This window comes from Chrysochloris asiatica, unplaced genomic scaffold (genome assembly GCF_000296735.1).
Source record: "Chrysochloris asiatica unplaced genomic scaffold, ChrAsi1.0 scaffold00254, whole genome shotgun sequence".
Classification (NCBI taxonomy): domain Eukaryota; kingdom Metazoa; phylum Chordata; class Mammalia; order Afrosoricida; family Chrysochloridae; genus Chrysochloris; species Chrysochloris asiatica.
Window position 1 is genome coordinate 1,511,436 of NW_006408772.1, and position 9,507 is coordinate 1,520,942.

Genomic DNA, 9,507 nt, shown 5'->3' on the forward strand with positions numbered 1-9,507 from the left:
GTGAGGTTGGCCCAGGATCGAACATTGTTTCGTTCTGCTGTGCATGGAGTCGCTATGAGTCGGTTCCGACTCGATGGCACCTGACAACAACCTGACTTCCCTGAATGTGTGGTAATACTCACTAGTAAAGCCATCTGGACCTGAACTTTTTTTTGGTGAGAGTTTTTTGATGACTTGGTCAATTTCTTCCTCTGTTATGGGTCTGTTTGAGTTTTCTACTTGACTCTGTGTAAGTTTAGATAGGTTGTGCTTTTCTAAAAATATATCAGTCTTCTCTAGGTTTTCAAATTTATTGGAGTACAACTCTTCATAATATCCTGTTATTATCCTTTTTATTTCTATTGGTTCTGTTGTGATATCACCCATGTGGTTTCTTATGCATGCTATTTGTGTCTTCTCCGTCTTTTCTTTTGTTAGGTTTTTCAATGGTTTGTCGAGTTTATTAATTCTTTCAAAGAGCCAGCTTTTGTCCTGTTAACTCTTTATAGTTTTTCTGTTTTTAATTTCGTTAATTTTTGCTCTAATCTTTATTATTTCCTTTCTTCTGTTGACTGTAGATTTACTTTGCTGGTTTGTTTCTAGTTGTTGAAGATGTTATGTTAATGTGTTGATTTTGCTTCTTTCTTCTTTTTGAATGTGGGCATTAATTGCAATAAATGTCGTCTCAGCTTTTGCCGTATATCAAAGATTTTGGTATGTTGTGTTTTCTTTCTCTTTTGTTTCTAGGAACTTTGCTAATTCACTTTTTATTTCTTCTCGTACTCAGTCACTTTTCAGTAGGGTGTTTTTCAGTTTTCATGTATTTGGCTTTATTTCCTTGATTTTCCTATTGTTGATTTCTAATTTTATAGCACTGTGGTCTGAGAAGATGCTTTGTAGTATTTTGATGTTTGTAATTTCTGGAGGATTATTTTGTGGACTAAAACATGGTCTATTCTGGAGAATGTTCCATGTGCACTGGAAAAGAATGTGTATTGTGCTTTTTGGGGTTTAACTCTCTGTACACATCTATGAGGTCCTGTTGGCTGACTGTGTTGTTTAGTTCCTCTGTGTCTTTGTCAAGTTTCTTTCTGGTTGTTCTATCCATTTTTGAAAGTGGTGTATTAAAATCACTCACTATTATTAAATATTTTGCTATTTCTTTCTTCAAATCTATTAGAGTTTGTTTCATATATTTTGGAGGTCTTTCATTGAGAGCATAGATATTTATTATGGTTATGTCATCTTGTCCTATTGTCCCTTTAATCATGTGATAATGTCCATTGTTGCCTTATAGTTTACTTGATCAGAGATTAGTATTGCCACTCCTGCTAGTTTTTTATTGCAATTACTTTATATATTTCCCATCCTTTAACTTTTAGTCTGTTTTGTCTTCATGTGGAAGTTGTATATCTTGCAGACAGCATATCTTGTTTTCTTGTCCATTCTGCCACCCTCCGTCTCTTAACTGGTGCATTTAATCTGTTTACATTCAGTGTAATTTTCAATTGTTGTTGTTGTTGTTAAATGCCATCGAGTCAGTACAAACCCATAATGACCCTGCTTTCATTATGTTTGTTCTTTGGTGGTGTGACTGATGTCTTTGTTCTGCATATCTTCCTCTTCTGAGTTCGTGTATTTTGTGTTCTGTCTTGTCAGTGTCTTCATAGTTTTAATGTTTCCATGTTCTTCTTGGGTTTTCATTTTCTTTGTATGTTGTGAAATATTAATTTTCTTTGAGGTTAACCTATGTTCTTTTATGGTTTTCCTCTATTTAAACCAATTTATTTTATCCTGTAATCTACTTGATCCTTTCACCACATGGATTTCTGTTCCTATGTGTTTATCTTCTTTTACATTGTAATTGTTTTGATAATAGATTGACCTTCAGGTCCTCTGAATTTGTTCTTACAGTTTTGTTCTGTTCTAGACTCTACTTTTTGTCAATTGAGTTCCAGGTGGTACTGCCACATATGTCAATCTCTGGCTGTTGTCTGTTCTTGTTGGCTCTCAGTCCACAGAACTCCCTTTAGGATGTTTTGCAGCACAGAGTTGGCTTTGGTAAAATCCCTTGGCTTCTGATTATCCTGAATGCTTTGATTACAGCATCACAGCTTTGCTGGGTAGAGGATTCTTGTTTGGAGGTTTTTTCTCTTTCAGGGCTTTATATATGTCTCCCCATTGCCTTCTTGCCTGCATGGTTTCTATTGAGAGATGCAAGCTTAATCTGATTTGCTTGCCTTTGTATGTAACGTTACTCTTTTCCCTAGCTGCTTTCAGGATTCTCTCCTTACCTTTGATTTTTGGAGAGCTTAGATTATTATATGTCTTGGTGATTTTCTTTTGGGGTCTGCCTTTCATGGGGTTCATTGAGTTTATTGAATGCTTACCTTTTCACTTCTCAGGATGTTAGGGAAGTTTTCTTCCAGAAGCTCTTCAACTATCTCCTCTGTGGACTTGTGTGATTCTTCTAGTTCTGGAATGCTGGTAATTCTTAAGTTACTCTTCTTCATGTTGTCCAACATGAATCTTAGACCTTACTCAGATTTTTTAAATCCTATTTTCTGCTTGCTCTTCTATCTTAGTAAATTTGAGAGATTTGTCTTCCAGGTCACTAGTTCTGGCTTCCATCTCTTCAATTCTACTCCTTTGCCCTTTCAGGGTATTGTCCATTTCTGATATTCTATTATTAATCATTTGGTCCTCTTTTTGTAGGTTTTGAATTATTTCTAATGCTGTATATATCTTATTTGATTGTTCCTGTAGTGCTTTCCTGACTTCTTCCTTATTTTTCTCAATTCCTTTATAAAGTGTTTTGCTACATTTCATTATCATTTTTCTGAATTCCTTCTCAGGCATGTCCAAAGCCTGCCCTCCTTTCAATATGAAGTCTACATCTACTCCCAGCTCATTTGTCTCAGTCACTTTATCTTGTTCCTGGACATATTTAGAGATGGTCATCTGTTTCTTTGCCATATTGATTAGTTGGCTGTAACTTTAATACTTAGATGAATGTAAGTTTTGGTATTTTATTATGCTTTCTGATTGCCTCCAGCTAGGTGTGATCAGAAGATAGGCTTCCCTTTTCACTCTTCTGAGTACTCAACACAGAGTGTCACAGGTATTGGCTGCCTACCTAGGGTGTGATTGTAGCTTTACTATATGACCACCATTGCTGTCTCTTCTTGGGTAATGTAGGGAGAAAAGGCACCCCTAAAGGTAAATTTTTTGTTGTTGTTAAGTGCTTTTGAGTTGGTTCTAAACTATAGTGACCCTGTATAGGGTTTTCAAGGAGCAGCTGGTGAGCTTGAACTTCTGACATTGCAGTTCAAATGGCTTTGCAGTCTGGCACATTAACCCACAGCGCCACACCAGGACTCTGTAAAGGTAAATAGTGGACCAAAAAACAAAACAGCAACAGCAAAAAAGACAGAATAGATACTATATTCTAAAATTGCAGAAAAGAAAGAAGAGGATAAAAGAGAATTCTGTAGCCAAATGTCAGTTTTTTGGGACTTTAATGTCCCTCTCTCAGCTTCTTGACTTCAAGGCCTCCTGAGAAATTTCACGTTACCACTGTTGTTCATTATGAGGTAACTCAGGATTTAATATTCATCCTATTTCCTTTTTAATTTGGTCTCTCCCATTCCACAATATCCTTCAGCCCTTTGTCCTAGTGATAAACAGTTCAGGGCCTACTGTGGCCATTTTGCTCTGCCATTTGGTTTTAAGTGGAAACTGTTCCTATAAATTTTGAGCAGTTCTGTGTGCATGTGTAGTAGAACTCTCTAGGGTTGAAGGGGGTGTCCACTCGCTCAGGTGCCTCCTTTAGTCACCAGAATGGCGATGCGCAGACAGCAAGTGATCAATAAACAGATACAAACAATAATGATAATAATAAGAAGAAGAATGGCCATACTTTTATCTCTGAAGATTTGTCAGGCATCTGTGAGGCTCTGATTCTTCCTTGGCTCTGTCTCACCTAAGATGGACACTTTAGGACCTCCTGAGGCCATTGGATCCAAAAGCACTGGATTTCTTGCTTCCACTACAAATTCCACTGCCTGTTAAGTCTTCAAACTTTCTAAATATTCTTTTATATGTGGTTCAGAGTTCTGGGACTTTCCCTGAACTTGCTTCATCCAGTATTGTGTGTTATTGCTGACAGCAATCCTCCTTGCACTTCTCCACGACCCACCATCAAGCCCCATCTCCCTCTTCTACTCACTTTAGCATCTCTATGCTTGAGTGCAAGTTTCAGACTATCTTCTGACATCCATTTAATTTTCTTCTTTTTTCCTGACTTTTAAATGACCTTTTATTTCCTTCCCAAATGATGTTCCTGATAACTTTCCACAACTCTTCTGGTCTTCAGTCTCAGTATCGAATTCATCAAATCTGTTGTTGAAAAGGTCTATAAATTCACGTGGGATATGTACAATGTTATATTTGACTGTCATGGACTTGTGTAATTTTCTTCAACTGCAGCCTGAACTTGTATATGAGCGATTGATTGTCTGTTCCATAGTCATTCCCTGGCCTTGTTCTGACAGATAATATTTAGCTTTTCTACAATCTATTCCCACAGAAAGCAAGGTGGCTCCATAGGTAAGTTATACAGTTAACCACAAGGTTGGCAATTTGAGGCCACCAGCTGCTCTTTGGGAGAAAGATGAGATTTTCTGTTCCTGCAAAGATTTAAAACTTCAGAAACCCTATGCAGGGTCGCTGTGAGGTAGAACAAATTGATGACCCTTAACAACAACAACAACTTCCCACAGATATAAACAATATCATTCTTGTGTATGCATGTGTGAGTTTTGGTTGTTTCAAAAATGTATTTGCAAAATTCTATCATACTCTCTCCAGCACCATTTTTATCACCAAGGCCATATTTTCCAACCACTGATTTTCCTCTTTGTTTCCAACTTCACATTCCAGTCACCAGTAATTATCAATACATCAAGTTGATAGGATTCTTCAACTTCATCATCATTAATTGGTGTGTAAATTTGAATAATAAAGGTATTAAATGGTCTTCTTCTTTGTTGTTGTTTAGTGCCATCGAATGTGTTCCAACTCATAATGACCCTGAATAAGGTCTGAGGAGCAACTAGTGAATTTGAGCTGCCTACCTTGCATCTCAGTTGTTCGAACAGAACATGGGAACACTGGTTTAAAATTAAGAAATATGTGTGACAGGGTTGTATTCTTTCACCATATTTATTCAAACTATATGCTGAGCAAATAATCTGAGAAGCTGGGTTATATGAAGAAAAATGTGACATGAGGATTGGAGGAAGACACATTAACAGCCTGCAATATACAGAGGATACAATCTTGCTTGCTGAAAGTGAGGAAGACTTAATTATTGATGAAGATCAAAGAGCACAGCCTTCAGTATGAATTGCATCTCAATGTAAAGAAAACAAAATCCTCAGTACTGGACCAATAAACAACATTTTTATCAATGGAGAAAATATTGAAGTTGTCAAGGACATCATTCTTCTTGGATCAACTATCAACACTGAGGAAGCAGCAGTCAAGAAATCAAACGATGTACTGCATTAGGCAAATCTGATGCACAAGACCTTTTTCAAGTGTTGAAGAGTAAAGATGTCAGCTTGAGGACCAAGGTGCGCCTGACCCAAACCATGGTATTTTTAATAGCCTCATATGCATGTGAAAGCTGGACAGTGAATAAGGAAGATCGTAGAATTGATGCTTTTGAGTTATGGTGTTGGAGGAGAATATTGAAAGTGCCACAGGCTGCCAAATGAACCAACAGACCTGTGCTGGAAGAAGTGCAGCCAGAGTGATCCTTGGAGTCCAGGATGGTCAAACTTCATTTCTCATTCTTCGGACATATTGTCATGAGGGACCAGTCACTGGAGAAGGATATCATGTTTGGTAAGGTGGAAGGTCAGAGAAAAAGAGGAAGACCCCCAGCGAGATGGATTGGTCAAGTGGCAGCATCAACGGTCTCAAGCGTGGCAACAATAGTGAAGTTGGCCCAGGATTGGGCAGTGTTTTGTTCAGCTGGGTGTAAGGTCTCTATGAGTCAGTACTGACTTGATGGCACCTAACAACAACAACACCAACAACCTTGCCTCTCAAATGAACCTTGGTGTCCAGTATATTATCTCACAGTGTTTGGATATCATCCTATCATAGACAGCCTGGCCTAGTACTTCAAGATAGAGCTTTGAATCTTTTTGACAATGAATATGATGTCATTAGGTATTTGGCAAATTTGACATTTTTCTCTGAGTTTAGTAATGTTACTCTCCTTATGATTTATGGGAGACACATAGGTTGTGCATCATCATCAGAGTGAGTGCATGAATGAGTGGAAACAGATACAGAAAGGCAAACTTTTGACAGTCAGATTTACCATGGAGACTGAAGACGTATATTGTGATGTCTGTAAACTACATTCTCAATATTCATATTTGTGGAGTCTTGGTGTGGAACTGTAGAATATGCACTGGATTGCTAATCCCAAGGTTGCCAATTCAAATTTACCAGCCATTCCTTAGAAACCCTATACAGGTTGCTATGAGTTAGAACCAACTCAATGACACTTAACAGCAACATAATGCAGAAAGTATTCCATATTTCCTCAAATTTTTATTGTAGTTAAAAGATAATTCTTATGATCAAATGTTTTTGATATATGTATTCCTTCAATAATCACTTGGAAGAACTCATGTGTTTAGAATGTAGACATTAAAGGATTATATAGGTATAGATCCAAGTATGAATTAATGTTAAGGCATGAAGCTTTTGTTCTTTGTTTGTTCTTAGTCTGAAAAAAAAAAAAATGAGCTTTTTTTTTTTTTCTGTTGGAAAAACAAAAGACTTAGTGGAGAAAATAGATTTAATTGTCATAATAATTTCCACAATACAAAAATTGATTGTTGCTTATTTTCCTTCTATTGCTACACTGGGAAAAGTGAAAGGCTGTTTGACAGGGAATTGTGTTAGTCTATGAAGCAGTCTCTCTAGAACACTGGATAGGAAACTATCAAACAAGATTTCCTTCTGTCAGGTCTTAAAAAAATAAAATGTTGGTGTCTGTTCTTACTGCTTGGAAATAGAGAATGACAGTGTGAAGGCACATCTGTATCTTCCCAAGAATATTGTTCTTAGAAAAAATCCAAGAAATTATTTTCCATATCTTATTAAAAATATAGAAAATCACTCATTTACCAATAGGTAAAATAGGAGCAATTTACAATCATCCTTCTGTTTTCTCATTCCAGTTTCCCAGCAGCATTTGAAAGAATCAAGCCTCACTACTTGAATACTCTTCTCTCTTACCTACAGGAGACCATAATCCTAATTCCCATCTAGCCCACTGTTTTATGTCTGTTGCTAGCTCCTCCTTTTTTAGACTTCCATATGTTGGTGTTTTTCATTGTTTAGTGTTGCTCTTCTCACATTACTCTACAGTCTTTTTCTTGGCATAGTGGTTACGAATTGGGCTGTGAACCTTAAGGTCAGTGGTTCGAAACTACTAGCCACTCCGCAGGAGAAAGATGAGGCTTTCTACTCCCGTAAGGATTTACACCCTCGGAAACCCTGTACAGGGTCGCTATGGGTCGGGACTGACTCGAAGGCACTTAATAACAACAACAACAATGTTGTTTTCAGTCCCAATTATCCTGACAGTTGCCTAATGACTATCCAGAAGCAAGTTTCAAATAGTTGCAACTGAGTAATTGGAATATTAACTAACAACACAAACATAACATTTCCAAAACTGAATTACTAATAGCTTCCCATATTCTGACTTACTGTAAATGTATTTCTGCCTATGTCTTTACCATACAAAAAGTGACTTCACAATCTAGCTGGTTGATCAAAATAAAATTATAAGAGTCATCTTTGATTTTTTCATTTTCTTGATATTTCTAATACAGCCTATCAGCAAATCTGAAAAATAACTTGCCTAGTATTTTCAAATCCGTTTCAACACAGAAACCAATGGAGTCCTTGTGTTAAATAACCAATAAAAGTATACCTCTTTATTGTTTTTGTTATCTCTTGTTATTGTTCTTAGGCCGACAAGTCAATTCCAATTCACAGCAACCTTACACACAACAGAACAAAACATTGTTTGGTCCTGCACCAGCCTCACAATCATTGTTAAGCTTGAGCCCATTTGCTGCTGCCACTATGCCAGTTCATCTTATTGGGGATCTTCCTCTTTATCGCTGACCGTCCACTTTACCAAGCATGCTGTCCTTCTCCATATTTGATAATATGTCGCAAATATGAGAAGTGAGTCTGGCCATCTTGACTTTTAAGGAGTATTCTGATTATACTTCTTCCAACACAAATCTGTTTGTTCTTTTGGCAGTCCATGGTACTTTTAATATCTCCTCCAAAATCATTACTCACATGCATCAATTCTTCTACAGTCTTCTTAATTCACTGTCCAACTTTCACATGCATATGAATCTATTGAAAATACCATGGCTTGGGTCAAATGCACGTTAGTCCTCAAGCTGACATCTTTGCTCTTGAACACTTTAAAGAAGTCTTGTACAGCAGAATTACCTAATGCAATATGTCATTTGAGTTCTTGACTGCTGCTTTCACCTTCTTGGAGTATACTTTCTCCAACTGGATACATGATTTCAGTTCTTAGCTTAGAGTTGATTTCCCTGAAAACCTAACCTAAAGTAAGATACCTTGTTTTTCTGTTTCATAGAATCCTATTCTTCAGATATATAAGAATATTTGAATACTGATATATTATTGGCTCATTTATTTGTTTATTGTCACAGCATTACTGTAAGCTCCTTGGCAATAGAATATCTTATTTAATAATCACTTCATACTTATTCCATAGCACAATACTATTACATTTCTCCAGTGTCTTTGAATGTGAGTCAAAGCACATAAATGAATATTCTATGCAAAAACTTGTGTGAAATTATTATGACTAGAGGACTTAAAAATTAATTACCTGAATTTCATAGTTCAGGAAGAGACATTTCCAACATTGAAAATTTGTTGTTGTTTGCTGCTAAGTGTCTTGGAGTCAGCTCCAACACATAGAAATCCTGTATAGGGTTTTGAAGAAATGACTGATGAATTTGAACCACTAACCTTGTGGTTCAAACTGACCTTGAGGTCAAGTTCTTATCCTATGATGCCATACCAGGATTTGAGTAGTAGTAAAATCTCTCTTATATTTCTCAATATCTCCATCATTTAGAATTGTGTCCACAATTGCACTAATCCAGGTAGTACCTGTGACAAAAAAAAAAAAAATTAAAACCATTATACAAATCTGAGGGAAAAAGTACCAACTGGAGTCCCACCATCTTAATACATTATAATGTGTTGCAGACCGTGTAAGACTAGTCAGAGGTTCGAGGCCCTCTAGGGCTGAGTGTAACAAATGAGGCCACTGGCAGTTAATGGAAAATTGCTTTCATCTTAATATTCAGGTATATATATTAAATTAATACACTGGAGCCTTTGAAAATCCACAGATAAATGTGATATTTTCCT

The 9,507-nt window shown here is 36.7% G+C and overlaps 1 pseudogene; it reads right to left on the reverse strand.

Annotated features, from left to right (window-relative positions):
• Positions 1–9,507, reverse strand: part of LOC102833356 — a 113,094-nt pseudogene that overhangs the window by 91,152 nt on the left and 12,435 nt on the right.